Raw genomic sequence first — 15,484 nt, 5'->3', positions numbered from 1 at the left:
TATGTCCATCAAGTTCAACCAGGGAATTAAGGGGTAGGGGTGTGGCGCGATATTGGGGAAGGGATGAGATTTTATATTTCTTCATAAGCATTAATCTTATTTTGTCAATTAGGAACATTCAGCACCCACCCGCTATCAAGGCAGCTGCCTATCATGTCATGCCCTACCTGCACAGGTGTGCTGGCTACTCAAATGATCCAATTAAGGAGGCCATTTAGTCAGCAGCAGCAGAAGTCCTGTGCCTGGACGCTCCAACAGCGGCCAGACACAAGCAGAAGCAGCAGAAGCAGCAGCAGCACCACCTTTTGTTTTTTGGCTGCAGCAGCAGCAGCAGCAGCAGCAGCAAGGCCCACAGGGCTGGCTAGCTGGCTAGCCAGCAAGCAGGTAGCAATGAAAGTAGGAATCTTTCTTTTTAACCCTGTAAGGGGGTGGTGCACTGTACCCGAAGATACTGCCATATCGGGTCAATGCATAGGGCGACGGAAGCAAGCTTCGAAATCGGCCCCCGTTCTCAAAAATCCATTTAATATATGGTCCCCAGATAGGGGACGTATCAGATATTAAACTGATAAAAACAGATACTACACTTGATCTTAGCCAAAAGGCCGAGAAGCGATAACCGTGAAAGGGGCGGGCCCAACAAGGTCCCCTTCATGGGCACTATCACTGCTTGCTGTCAGGGAGGCTGCCAGACAATTTTCCATGCACACTCTGGGCTGGGGGGCAGTCAACCACCAGTACACACAGCAGAACCTAAACCCATACCATTATTGCTAAGCAGCAAGACAGGGGCCCATTGCACTCCCACGGGGCCTTTTTAAATGCAATCCATAACCCGGATTTGCCAGGAACCCTTCTTACTCCTCCTACTTGCATGTGACACTGGGCTTAGGATCTGCATAGGAAACACACACACAAGCACACACCTACCTTTGTTGCCTGCAGATGCCTCCTTGGCTGTCCCCAAACGGTATCAAACCAACACCCACGGGAAGCTGTAAGCATAGAGGACATGCCTGCACCCCATTGGACTTACCTGTGTGGGTTAAATCCGGGTTATTTGACAACCTATGGCGGTGATGGTTCTGCTCAGGCAGAGCAGTGCTGATGCTCCTCATAAAGCTGTCGCTGCTGTGAAGGTTCTAGGTGACATCACAATCCCTATGGTTACATACACAACAAAGCTGGGTTGTTGTTGTTTACACTCTGCAAGGCCTGTGGAAGTGAGTGACATCATAGCACTGTAGTTCTGAGGGTTCTAGATGGATGCAACAATCTCCTGTTGCTTCTATGAAGGCCATAATAGACGACATCACCAAACAGCTCCATAGTCACATACACAGCAAAGGAGAGATGTTGTTTACACCTAGTGATGTCAGTGGTATTGAGTGACATCACAGCACAGTGCTAAGGCTCCTGGGCCTGGACACAGCAGCGGCTGCAATATCTCAACGGAGAATACGTTTATATATATGTGTGTGTGTGCGCGTATATATATATATATATATATATATATATATATATATATATATATATATTTCTCCGCCGAAATCACTTTTAAACCCATTTCCACCTTTTTTTCCCTTCTCTTCCTCTTACTTTTTTTTCACGTTTTTTTACGTTTTTCTCCTTTTCGCCTCTTTTCTGGGCGTATTATTCTTCTTTTTCTTCTTTTTTTTCGTCTAATGCATACCCCATCAGTGCAGCAATGCTTATTCAATACCGCCAGCAGATGGAGACACTGGGGGATAATTTTCTAAGGATTTATACTGATTTTTCCTGTCTGGATTTGTCGCACAGAAAGTTGCAGGCCAAATATGTGTGACATTTCTGCGACTTTAGCTTCTAGAGCATTTTTACAACATTATACATAGGTGCTGAATACATAAAAAGCGACTGTTCAGCGACAGACAAGTCGCATCGGCTGAAAGTAGGCCAGAATGTCAGTCCATGTTGGAGCAGGTTTAGATACAGTCTAAAGCATAGATCTCAAAGTCTGTGCACAGAATTTAGCAAGGGCCTCGCACCTTCTGATGCATCAGGTAGGTGCACTATAGCATAGCCTAACCCTCTGTACTTTGGTCTATATTGATGCGGGACATAGACAGCCAGCTGATGACCAATCCATTAGTGCAATGGATGGCTGGAAGCATTTGTCTTTGCCTTTGCAATACCACAGAAGCAATGCATGGTCAATGTACAGCAATGACACACCTGTGTGAACAGCCAGGAGACCCCCCCATGTTATGTTACATAGTTACATAGTTAGTACGGTCGAAAAAAGACATATGTCCATCAAGTTCAACCAGGGAATTAAGGGGTAGGGGTGTGGCGCGATATTGGGGAAGGGATGAGATTTTATATTTCTTCATAAGCATTAATCTTATTTTGTCAATTAGGAACATTCAGCACCCACCCGCTATCAAGGCAGCTGCCTATCATGTCATGCCCTACCTGCACAGGTGTGCTGGCTACTCAAATGATCCAATTAAGGAGGCCATTTAGTCAGCAGCAGCAGAAGTCCTGTGCCTGGACGCTCCAACAGCGGCCAGACACAAGCAGAAGCAGCAGAAGCAGCAGCAGCACCACCTTTTGTTTTTTGGCTGCAGCAGCAGCAGCAGCAGCAGCAGCAAGGCCCACAGGGCTGGCTAGCTGGCTAGCCAGCAAGCAGGTAGCAATGAAAGTAGGAATCTTTCTTTTTAACCCTGTAAGGGGGTGGTGCACTGTACCCGAAGATACTGCCATATCGGGTCAATGCATAGGGCGACGGAAGCAAGCTTCGAAATCGGCCCCCGTTCTCAAAAATCCATTTAATATATGGTCCCCAGATAGGGGACGTATCAGATATTAAACTGATAAGAACAGATACTACACTTGATCTTAGCCAAAAGGCCGAGAAGCGATAACCGTGAAAGGGGCGGGCCCAACAAGGTCCCCTTCATGGGCACTATCACTGCTTGCTGTCAGGGAGGCTGCCAGACAATTTTCCATGCACACTCTGGGCTGGGGGGCAGTCAACCACCAGTACACACAGCAGAACCTAAACCCATACCATTATTGCTAAGCAGCAAGACAGGGGCCCATTGCACTCCCACGGGGCCTTTTTAAATGCAATCCATAACCCGGATTTGCCAGGAACCCTTCTTACTCCTCCTACTTGCATGTGACACTGGGCTTAGGATCTGCATAGGAAACACACACACAAGCACACACCTACCTTTGTTGCCTGCAGATGCCTCCTTGGCTGTCCCCAAACGGTATCAAACCAACACCCACGGGAAGCTGTAAGCATAGAGGACATGCCTGCACCCCATTGGACTTACCTGTGTGGGTTAAATCCGGGTTATTTGACAACCTATGGCGGTGATGGTTCTGCTCAGGCAGAGCAGTGCTGATGCTCCTCATAAAGCTGTCGCTGCTGTGAAGGTTCTAGGTGACATCACAATCCCTATGGTTACATACACAACAAAGCTGGGTTGTTGTTGTTTACACTCTGCAAGGCCTGTGGAAGTGAGTGACATCATAGCACTGTAGTTCTGAGGGTTCTAGATGGATGCAACAATCTCCTGTTGCTTCTATGAAGGCCATAATAGACGACATCACCAAACAGCTCCATAGTCACATACACAGCAAAGGAGAGATGTTGTTTACACCTAGTGATGTCAGTGGTATTGAGTGACATCACAGCACAGTGCTAAGGCTCCTGGGCCTGGACACAGCAGCGGCTGCAATATCTCAACGGAGAATACGTTTATATATATGTGTGTGTGTGCGCGTATATATATATATATATATATATATATATATATATATATATATATATTCTCCGCCGAAATCACTTTTAAACCCATTTCCACCTTTTTTTCCCTTCTCTTCCTCTTACTTTTTTTTCACGTTTTTTTACGTTTTTCTCCTTTTCGCCTCTTTTCTGGGCGTATTATTCTTCTTTTTCTTCTTTTTTTTCGTCTAATGCATACCCCATCAGTGCAGCAATGCTTATTCAATACCGCCAGCAGATGGAGACACTGGGGGATAATTTTCTAAGGATTTATACTGATTTTTCCTGTCTGAATTTGTCGCACAGAAAGTTGCAGGCCAAATATGTGTGACATTTCTGCGACTTTAGCTTCTAGAGCATTTTTACAACATTATACATAGGTGCTGAATACATAAAAAGCGACTGTTCAGCGACAGACAAGTCGCATCGGCTGAAAGTAGGCCAGAATGTCAGTCCATGTTGGAGCAGGTTTAGATACAGTCTAAAGCATAGATCTCAAAGTCTGTGCACAGAATTTAGCAAGGGCCTCGCACCTTCTGATGCATCAGGTAGGTGCACTATAGCATAGCCTAACCCTCTGTACTTTGGTCTATATTGATGCGGGACATAGACAGCCAGCTGATGACCAATCCATTAGTGCAATGGATGGCTGGAAGCATTTGTCTTTGCCTTTGCAATACCACAGAAGCAATGCATGGTCAATGTACAGCAATGACACACCTGTGTGAACAGCCAGGAGACCCCCCCATGTTATGTTACATAGTTACATAGTTAGTACGGTCGAAAAAAGACATATGTCCATCAAGTTCAACCAGGGAATTAAGGGGTAGGGGTGTGGCGCGATATTGGGGAAGGGATGAGATTTTATATTTCTTCATAAGCATTAATCTTATTTTGTCAATTAGGAACATTCAGCACCCACCCGCTATCAAGGCAGCTGCCTATCATGTCATGCCCTACCTGCACAGGTGTGCTGGCTACTCAAATGATCCAATTAAGGAGGCCATTTAGTCAGCAGCAGCAGAAGTCCTGTGCCTGGACGCTCCAACAGCGGCCAGACACAAGCAGAAGCAGCAGCAGCAGCACCACCTTTTGTTTTTTGGCTGCAGCAGCAGCAGCAGCAAGGCCCACAGGGCTGGCTAGCTGGCTAGCCAGCAAGCAGGTAGCAATGAAAGTAGGAATCTTTCTTTTTAACCCTGTAAGGGGGTGGTGCACTGTACCCGAAGATACTGCCATATCGGGTCAATGCATAGGGCGACGGAAGCAAGCTTCGAAATCGGCCCCCGTTCTCAAAAATCCATTTAATATATGGTCCCCAGATAGGGGACGTATCAGATATTAAACTGATAAGAACAGATACTACACTTGATCTTAGCCAAAAGGCCGAGAAGCGATAACCGTGAAAGGGGCGGGCCCAACAAGGTCCCCTTCATGGGCACTATCACTGCTTGCTGTCAGGGAGGCTGCCAGACAATTTTCCATGCACACTCTGGGCTGGGGGGCAGTCAACCACCAGTACACACAGCAGAACCTAAACCCATACCATTATTGCTAAGCAGCAAGACAGGGGCCCATTGCACTCCCACGGGGCCTTTTTAAATGCAATCCATAACCCGGATTTGCCAGGAACCCTTCTTACTCCTCCTACTTGCATGTGACACTGGGCTTAGGATCTGCATAGGAAACACACACACAAGCACACACCTACCTTTGTTGCCTGCAGATGCCTCCTTGGCTGTCCCCAAACGGTATCAAACCAACACCCACGGGAAGCTGTAAGCATAGAGGACATGCCTGCACCCCATTGGACTTACCTGTGTGGGTTAAATCCGGGTTATTTGACAACCTATGGCGGTGATGGTTCTGCTCAGGCAGAGCAGTGCTGATGCTCCTCATAAAGCTGTCGCTGCTGTGAAGGTTCTAGGTGACATCACAATCCCTATGGTTACATACACAACAAAGCTGGGTTGTTGTTGTTTACACTCTGCAAGGCCTGTGGAAGTGAGTGACATCATAGCACTGTAGTTCTGAGGGTTCTAGATGGATGCAACAATCTCCTGTTGCTTCTATGAAGGCCATAATAGACGACATCACCAAACAGCTCCATAGTCACATACACAGCAAAGGAGAGATGTTGTACACCTAGTGATGTCAGTGGTATTGAGTGACATCACAGCACAGTGCTAAGGCTCCTGGGCCTGGACACAGCAGCGGCTGCAATATCTCAACGGAGAATACGTTTATATATATGTGTGTGTGTGCGCGTATATATATATATATATATATATATATATATATATATATATATATATTTCTCCGCCGAAATCACTTTTAAACCCATTTCCACCTTTTTTTCCCTTCTCTTCCTCTTACTTTTTTTTCACGTTTTTTTACGTTTTTCTCCTTTTCGCCTCTTTTCTGGGCGTATTATTCTTCTTTTTCTTCTTTTTTTTCGTCTAATGCATACCCCATCAGTGCAGCAATGCTTATTCAATACCGCCAGCAGATGGAGACACTGGGGGATAATTTTCTAAGGATTTATACTGATTTTTCCTGTCTGAATTTGTCGCACAGAAAGTTGCAGGCCAAATATGTGTGACATTTCTGCGACTTTAGCTTCTAGAGCATTTTTACAACATTATACATAGGTGCTGAATACATAAAAAGCGACTGTTCAGCGACAGACAAGTCGCATCGGCTGAAAGTAGGCCAGAATGTCAGTCCATGTTGGAGCAGGTTTAGATACAGTCTAAAGCATAGATCTCAAAGTCTGTGCACAGAATTTAGCAAGGGCCTCGCACCTTCTGATGCATCAGGTAGGTGCACTATAGCATAGCCTAACCCTCTGTACTTTGGTCTATATTGATGCGGGACATAGACAGCCAGCTGATGACCAATCCATTAGTGCAATGGATGGCTGGAAGCATTTGTCTTTGCCTTTGCAATACCACAGAAGCAATGCATGGTCAATGTACAGCAATGACACACCTGTGTGAACAGCCAGGAGACCCCCCCATGTTATGTTACATAGTTACATAGTTAGTACGGTCGAAAAAAGACATATGTCCATCAAGTTCAACCAGGGAATTAAGGGGTAGGGGTGTGGCGCGATATTGGGGAAGGGATGAGATTTTATATTTCTTCATAAGCATTAATCTTATTTTGTCAATTAGGAACATTCAGCACCCACCCGCTATCAAGGCAGCTGCCTATCATGTCATGCCCTACCTGCACAGGTGTGCTGGCTACTCAAATGATCCAATTAAGGAGGCCATTTAGTCAGCAGCAGCAGAAGTCCTGTGCCTGGACGCTCCAACAGCGGCCAGACACAAGCAGAAGCAGCAGAAGCAGCAGCAGCACCACCTTTTGTTTTTTGGCTGCAGCAGCAGCAGCAGCAGCAGCAGCAAGGCCCACAGGGCTGGCTAGCTGGCTAGCCAGCAAGCAGGTAGCAATGAAAGTAGGAATCTTTCTTTTTAACCCTGTAAGGGGGTGGTGCACTGTACCCGAAGATACTGCCATATCGGGTCAATGCATAGGGCGACGGAAGCAAGCTTCGAAATCGGCCCCCGTTCTCAAAAATCCATTTAATATATGGTCCCCAGATAGGGGACGTATCAGATATTAAACTGATAAGAACAGATACTACACTTGATCTTAGCCAAAAGGCCGAGAAGCGATAACCGTGAAAGGGGCGGGCCCAACAAGGTCCCCTTCATGGGCACTATCACTGCTTGCTGTCAGGGAGGCTGCCAGACAATTTTCCATGCACACTCTGGGCTGGGGGGCAGTCAACCACCAGTACACACAGCAGAACCTAAACCCATACCATTATTGCTAAGCAGCAAGACAGGGGCCCATTGCACTCCCACGGGGCCTTTTTAAATGCAATCCATAACCCGGATTTGCCAGGAACCCTTCTTACTCCTCCTACTTGCATGTGACACTGGGCTTAGGATCTGCATAGGAAACACACACACAAGCACACACCTACCTTTGTTGCCTGCAGATGCCTCCTTGGCTGTCCCCAAACGGTATCAAACCAACACCCACGGGAAGCTGTAAGCATAGAGGACATGCCTGCACCCCATTGGACTTACCTGTGTGGGTTAAATCCGGGTTATTTGACAACCTATGGCGGTGATGGTTCTGCTCAGGCAGAGCAGTGCTGATGCTCCTCATAAAGCTGTCGCTGCTGTGAAGGTTCTAGGTGACATCACAATCCCTATGGTTACATACACAACAAAGCTGGGTTGTTGTTGTTTACACTCTGCAAGGCCTGTGGAAGTGAGTGACATCATAGCACTGTAGTTCTGAGGGTTCTAGATGGATGCAACAATCTCCTGTTGCTTCTATGAAGGCCATAATAGACGACATCACCAAACAGCTCCATAGTCACATACACAGCAAAGGAGAGATGTTGTTTACACCTAGTGATGTCAGTGGTATTGAGTGACATCACAGCACAGTGCTAAGGCTCCTGGGCCTGGACACAGCAGCGGCTGCAATATCTCAACGGAGAATACGTTTATATATATGTGTGTGTGTGCGCGTATATATATATATATATATATATATATATATATATATATATATATATTTCTCCGCCGAAATCACTTTTAAACCCATTTCCACCTTTTTTTCCCTTCTCTTCCTCTTACTTTTTTTTCACGTTTTTTTACGTTTTTCTCCTTTTCGCCTCTTTTCTGGGCGTATTATTCTTCTTTTTCTTCTTTTTTTTCGTCTAATGCATACCCCATCAGTGCAGCAATGCTTATTCAATACCGCCAGCAGATGGAGACACTGGGGGATAATTTTCTAAGGATTTATACTGATTTTTCCTGTCTGAATTTGTCGCACAGAAAGTTGCAGGCCAAATATGTGTGACATTTCTGCGACTTTAGCTTCTAGAGCATTTTTACAACATTATACATAGGTGCTGAATACATAAAAAGCGACTGTTCAGCGACAGACAAGTCGCATCGGCTGAAAGTAGGCCAGAATGTCAGTCCATGTTGGAGCAGGTTTAGATACAGTCTAAAGCATAGATCTCAAAGTCTGTGCACAGAATTTAGCAAGGGCCTCGCACCTTCTGATGCATCAGGTAGGTGCACTATAGCATAGCCTAACCCTCTGTACTTTGGTCTATATTGATGCGGGACATAGACAGCCAGCTGATGACCAATCCATTAGTGCAATGGATGGCTGGAAGCATTTGTCTTTGCCTTTGCAATACCACAGAAGCAATGCATGGTCAATGTACAGCAATGACACACCTGTGTGAACAGCCAGGAGACCCCCCCATGTTATGTTACATAGTTACATAGTTAGTACGGTCGAAAAAAGACATATGTCCATCAAGTTCAACCAGGGAATTAAGGGGTAGGGGTGTGGCGCGATATTGGGGAAGGGATGAGATTTTATATTTCTTCATAAGCATTAATCTTATTTTGTCAATTAGGAACATTCAGCACCCACCCGCTATCAAGGCAGCTGCCTATCATGTCATGCCCTACCTGCACAGGTGTGCTGGCTACTCAAATGATCCAATTAAGGAGGCCATTTAGTCAGCAGCAGCAGAAGTCCTGTGCCTGGACGCTCCAACAGCGGCCAGACACAAGCAGAAGCAGCAGAAGCAGCAGCAGCACCACCTTTTGTTTTTTGGCTGCAGCAGCAGCAGCAGCAGCAGCAGCAAGGCCCACAGGGCTGGCTAGCTGGCTAGCCAGCAAGCAGGTAGCAATGAAAGTAGGAATCTTTCTTTTTAACCCTGTAAGGGGGTGGTGCACTGTACCCGAAGATACTGCCATATCGGGTCAATGCATAGGGCGACGGAAGCAAGCTTCGAAATCGGCCCCCGTTCTCAAAAATCCATTTAATATATGGTCCCCAGATAGGGGACGTATCAGATATTAAACTGATAAGAACAGATACTACACTTGATCTTAGCCAAAAGGCCGAGAAGCGATAACCGTGAAAGGGGCGGGCCCAACAAGGTCCCCTTCATGGGCACTATCACTGCTTGCTGTCAGGGAGGCTGCCAGACAATTTTCCATGCACACTCTGGGCTGGGGGGCAGTCAACCACCAGTACACACAGCAGAACCTAAACCCATACCATTATTGCTAAGCAGCAAGACAGGGGCCCATTGCACTCCCACGGGGCCTTTTTAAATGCAATCCATAACCCGGATTTGCCAGGAACCCTTCTTACTCCTCCTACTTGCATGTGACACTGGGCTTAGGATCTGCATAGGAAACACACACACAAGCACACACCTACCTTTGTTGCCTGCAGATGCCTCCTTGGCTGTCCCCAAACGGTATCAAACCAACACCCACGGGAAGCTGTAAGCATAGAGGACATGCCTGCACCCCATTGGACTTACCTGTGTGGGTTAAATCCGGGTTATTTGACAACCTATGGCGGTGATGGTTCTGCTCAGGCAGAGCAGTGCTGATGCTCCTCATAAAGCTGTCGCTGCTGTGAAGGTTCTAGGTGACATCACAATCCCTATGGTTACATACACAACAAAGCTGGGTTGTTGTTGTTTACACTCTGCAAGGCCTGTGGAAGTGAGTGACATCATAGCACTGTAGTTCTGAGGGTTCTAGATGGATGCAACAATCTCCTGTTGCTTCTATGAAGGCCATAATAGACGACATCACCAAACAGCTCCATAGTCACATACACAGCAAAGGAGAGATGTTGTTTACACCTAGTGATGTCAGTGGTATTGAGTGACATCACAGCACAGTGCTAAGGCTCCTGGGCCTGGACACAGCAGCGGCTGCAATATCTCAACGGAGAATACGTTTATATATATGTGTGTGTGTGCGCGTATATATATATATATATATATATATATATATATATATATATATATATATATCTCCGCCGAAATCACTTTTAAACCCATTTCCACCTTTTTTTCCCTTCTCTTCCTCTTACTTTTTTTTCACGTTTTTTTACGTTTTTCTCCTTTTCGCCTCTTTTCTGGGCGTATTATTCTTCTTTTTCTTCTTTTTTTTCGTCTAATGCATACCCCATCAGTGCAGCAATGCTTATTCAATACCGCCAGCAGATGGAGACACTGGGGGATAATTTTCTAAGGATTTATACTGATTTTTCCTGTCTGAATTTGTCGCACAGAAAGTTGCAGGCCAAATATGTGTGACATTTCTGCGACTTTAGCTTCTAGAGCATTTTTACAACATTATACATAGGTGCTGAATACATAAAAAGCGACTGTTCAGCGACAGACAAGTCGCATCGGCTGAAAGTAGGCCAGAATGTCAGTCCATGTTGGAGCAGGTTTAGATACAGTCTAAAGCATAGATCTCAAAGTCTGTGCACAGAATTTAGCAAGGGCCTCGCACCTTCTGATGCATCAGGTAGGTGCACTATAGCATAGCCTAACCCTCTGTACTTTGGTCTATATTGATGCGGGACATAGACAGCCAGCTGATGACCAATCCATTAGTGCAATGGATGGCTGGAAGCATTTGTCTTTGCCTTTGCAATACCACAGAAGCAATGCATGGTCAATGTACAGCAATGACACACCTGTGTGAACAGCCAGGAGACCCCCCCATGTTATGTTACATAGTTACATAGTTAGTACGGTCGAAAAAAGACATATGTCCATCAAGTTCAACCAGGGAATTAAGGGGTAGGGGTGTGGCGCGATATTGGGGAAGGGATGAGATTTTATATTTCTTCATAAGCATTAATCTTATTTTGTCAATTAGGAACATTCAGCACCCACCCGCTATCAAGGCAGCTGCCTATCATGTCATGCCCTACCTGCACAGGTGTGCTGGCTACTCAAATGATCCAATTAAGGAGGCCATTTAGTCAGCAGCAGCAGAAGTCCTGTGCCTGGACGCTCCAACAGCGGCCAGACACAAGCAGAAGCAGCAGAAGCAGCAGCAGCACCACCTTTTGTTTTTTGGCTGCAGCAGCAGCAGCAGCAGCAGCAGCAAGGCCCACAGGGCTGGCTAGCTGGCTAGCCAGCAAGCAGGTAGCAATGAAAGTAGGAATCTTTCTTTTTAACCCTGTAAGGGGGTGGTGCACTGTACCCGAAGATACTGCCATATCGGGTCAATGCATAGGGCGACGGAAGCAAGCTTCGAAATCGGCCCCCGTTCTCAAAAATCCATTTAATATATGGTCCCCAGATAGGGGACGTATCAGATATTAAACTGATAAAAACAGATACTACACTTGATCTTAGCCAAAAGGCCGAGAAGCGATAACCGTGAAAGGGGCGGGCCCAACAAGGTCCCCTTCATGGGCACTATCACTGCTTGCTGTCAGGGAGGCTGCCAGACAATTTTCCATGCACACTCTGGGCTGGGGGGCAGTCAACCACCAGTACACACAGCAGAACCTAAACCCATACCATTATTGCTAAGCAGCAAGACAGGGGCCCATTGCACTCCCACGGGGCCTTTTTAAATGCAATCCATAACCCGGATTTGCCAGGAACCCTTCTTACTCCTCCTACTTGCATGTGACACTGGGCTTAGGATCTGCATAGGAAACACACACACAAGCACACACCTACCTTTGTTGCCTGCAGATGCCTCCTTGGCTGTCCCCAAACGGTATCAAACCAACACCCACGGGAAGCTGTAAGCATAGAGGACATGCCTGCACCCCATTGGACTTACTTGTGTGGGTTAAATCCGGGTTATTTGACAACCTATGGCGGTGATGGTTCTGCTCAGGCAGAGCAGTGCTGATGCTCCTCATAAAGCTGTCGCTGCTGTGAAGGTTCTAGGTGACATCACAATCCCTATGGTTACATACACAACAAAGCTGGGTTGTTGTTGTTTACACTCTGCAAGGCCTGTGGAAGTGAGTGACATCATAGCACTGTAGTTCTGAGGGTTCTAGATGGATGCAACAATCTCCTGTTGCTTCTATGAAGGCCATAATAGACGACATCACCAAACAGCTCCATAGTCACATACACAGCAAAGGAGAGATGTTGTTTACACCTAGTGATGTCAGTGGTATTGAGTGACATCACAGCACAGTGCTAAGGCTCCTGGGCCTGGACACAGCAGCGGCTGCAATATCTCAACGGAGAATACGTTTATATATATGTGTGTGTGTGCGCGTATATATATATATATATATATATATATATATATATATATATATATATATATATTTCTCCGCCGAAATCACTTTTAAACCCATTTCCACCTTTTTTTCCCTTCTCTTCCTCTTACTTTTTTTTCACGTTTTTTTACGTTTTTCTCCTTTTCGCCTCTTTTCTGGGCGTATTATTCTTCTTTTTCTTCTTTTTTTTCGTCTAATGCATACCCCATCAGTGCAGCAATGCTTATTCAATACCGCCAGCAGATGGAGACACTGGGGGATAATTTTCTAAGGATTTATACTGATTTTTCCTGTCTGAATTTGTCGCACAGAAAGTTGCAGGCCAAATATGTGTGACATTTCTGCGACTTTAGCTTCTAGAGCATTTTTACAACATTATACATAGGTGCTGAATACATAAAAAGCGACTGTTCAGCGACAGACAAGTCGCATCGGCTGAAAGTAGGCCAGAATGTCAGTCCATGTTGGAGCAGGTTTAGATACAGTCTAAAGCATAGATCTCAAAGTCTGTGCACAGAATTTAGCAAGGGCCTCGCACCTTCTGATGCATCAGGTAGGTGCACTATAGCATAGCCTAACCCTCTGTACTTTGGTCTATATTGATGCGGGACATAGACAGCCAGCTGATGACCAATCCATTAGTGCAATGGATGGCTGGAAGCATTTGTCTTTGCCTTTGCAATACCACAGAAGCAATGCATGGTCAATGTACAGCAATGACACACCTGTGTGAACAGCCAGGAGACCCCCCCATGTTATGTTACATAGTTACATAGTTAGTACGGTCGAAAAAAGACATATGTCCATCAAGTTCAACCAGGGAATTAAGGGGTAGGGGTGTGGCGCGATATTGGGGAAGGGATGAGATTTTATATTTCTTCATAAGCATTAATCTTATTTTGTCAATTAGGAACATTCAGCACCCACCCGCTATCAAGGCAGCTGCCTATCATGTCATGCCCTACCTGCACAGGTGTGCTGGCTACTCAAATGATCCAATTAAGGAGGCCATTTAGTCAGCAGCAGCAGAAGTCCTGTGCCTGGACGCTCCAACAGCGGCCAGACACAAGCAGAAGCAGCAGAAGCAGCAGCAGCACCACCTTTTGTTTTTTGGCTGCAGCAGCAGCAGCAGCAGCAGCAAGGCCCACAGGGCTGGCTAGCTGGCTAGCCAGCAAGCAGGTAGCAATGAAAGTAGGAATCTTTCTTTTTAACCCTGTAAGGGGGTGGTGCACTGTACCCGAAGATACTGCCATATCGGGTCAATGCATAGGGCGACGGAAGCAAGCTTCGAAATCGGCCCCCGTTCTCAAAAATCCATTTAATATATGGTCCCCAGATAGGGGACGTATCAGATATTAAACTGATAAGAACAGATACTACACTTGATCTTAGCCAAAAGGCCGAGAAGCGATAACCGTGAAAGGGGCGGGCCCAACAAGGTCCCCTTCATGGGCACTATCACTGCTTGCTGTCAGGGAGGCTGCCAGACAATTTTCCATGCACACTCTGGGCTGGGGGGCAGTCAACCACCAGTACACACAGCAGAACCTAAACCCATACCATTATTGCTAAGCAGCAAGACAGGGGCCCATTGCACTCCCACGGGGCCTTTTTAAATGCAATCCATAACCCGGATTTGCCAGGAACCCTTCTTACTCCTCCTACTTGCATGTGACACTGGGCTTAGGATCTGCATAGGAAACACACACACAAGCACACACCTACCTTTGTTGCCTGCAGATGCCTCCTTGGCTGTCCCCAAACGGTATCAAACCAACACCCACGGGAAGCTGTAAGCATAGAGGACATGCCTGCACCCCATTGGACTTACCTGTGTGGGTTAAATCCGGGTTATTTGACAACCTATGGCGGTGATGGTTCTGCTCAGGCAGAGCAGTGCTGATGCTCCTCATAAAGCTGTCGCTGCTGTGAAGGTTCTAGGTGACATCACAATCCCTATGGTTACATACACAACAAAGCTGGGTTGTTGTTGTTTACACTCTGCAAGGCCTGTGGAAGTGAGTGACATCATAGCACTGTAGTTCTGAGGGTTCTAGATGGATGCAACAATCTCCTGTTGCTTCTATGAAGGCCATAATAGACGACATCACCAAACAGCTCCATAGTCACATACACAGCAAAGGAGAGATGTTGTTTACACCTAGTGATGTCAGTGGTATTGAGTGACATCACAGCACAGTGCTAAGGCTCCTGGGCCTGGACACAGCAGCGGCTGCAATATCTCAACGGAGAATACGTTTATATATATGTGTGTGTGTGCGCGTATATATATATATATATATATATATATATATATATATATATATTTCTCCGCCGAAATCACTTTTAAACCCATTTCCACCTTTTTTTTCCCTTCTCTTCCTCTTACTTTTTTTTCACGTTTTTTTACGTTTTTCTCCTTTTCGCCTCTTTTCTGGGCGTATTATTCTTCTTTTTCTTCTTTTTTTTCGTCTAATGCATACCCCATCAGTGCAGCAATGCTTATTCAATACCGCCAGCAGATGGAGACACTGGGGGATAATTTTCTAAGGATTTATACTGATTTTTCCTGTCTGAATT

The 15,484-nt window shown here is 46.0% G+C and overlaps 7 non-coding genes across 7 annotated transcripts; all 7 read right to left on the bottom strand.

Annotated features, from left to right (window-relative positions):
* Positions 1-426: 426 nt before the first annotated feature.
* Positions 427-617, bottom strand: LOC130347652 (U2 spliceosomal RNA). Its single transcript, XR_008885544.1, has one exon. It is a non-coding gene; the product is annotated as a U2 spliceosomal RNA (small nuclear RNA).
* A 2,096-nt stretch (positions 618-2,713) lies between these two features.
* Positions 2,714-2,904, bottom strand: LOC130347704 (U2 spliceosomal RNA). Its single transcript, XR_008885585.1, has one exon. It is a non-coding gene; the product is annotated as a U2 spliceosomal RNA (small nuclear RNA).
* A 2,078-nt stretch (positions 2,905-4,982) lies between these two features.
* LOC130347703 (U2 spliceosomal RNA) lies at positions 4,983-5,173 on the bottom strand. Its single transcript, XR_008885584.1, has one exon. It is a non-coding gene; the product is annotated as a U2 spliceosomal RNA (small nuclear RNA).
* A 2,092-nt stretch (positions 5,174-7,265) lies between these two features.
* Positions 7,266-7,456, bottom strand: LOC130347701 (U2 spliceosomal RNA). Its single transcript, XR_008885582.1, has one exon. It is a non-coding gene; the product is annotated as a U2 spliceosomal RNA (small nuclear RNA).
* Positions 7,457-9,550: 2,094 nt separating this feature from the next.
* Positions 9,551-9,741, bottom strand: LOC130347700 (U2 spliceosomal RNA). The gene has a single exon (XR_008885581.1). It is a non-coding gene; the product is annotated as a U2 spliceosomal RNA (small nuclear RNA).
* Positions 9,742-11,837: 2,096 nt separating this feature from the next.
* Positions 11,838-12,028, bottom strand: LOC130347651 (U2 spliceosomal RNA). Its single transcript, XR_008885543.1, has one exon. It is a non-coding gene; the product is annotated as a U2 spliceosomal RNA (small nuclear RNA).
* A 2,097-nt stretch (positions 12,029-14,125) lies between these two features.
* LOC130347699 (U2 spliceosomal RNA) lies at positions 14,126-14,316 on the bottom strand. Its single transcript, XR_008885580.1, has one exon. It is a non-coding gene; the product is annotated as a U2 spliceosomal RNA (small nuclear RNA).
* Positions 14,317-15,484: the final 1,168 nt, after the last annotated feature.

This window comes from Hyla sarda, unplaced genomic scaffold (assembly GCF_029499605.1).
Source record: "Hyla sarda isolate aHylSar1 unplaced genomic scaffold, aHylSar1.hap1 scaffold_849, whole genome shotgun sequence".
In the NCBI taxonomy this organism is placed as follows: domain Eukaryota; kingdom Metazoa; phylum Chordata; class Amphibia; order Anura; family Hylidae; genus Hyla; species Hyla sarda.
This window is presented reverse-complemented; position numbering and strand designations above follow the sequence as displayed.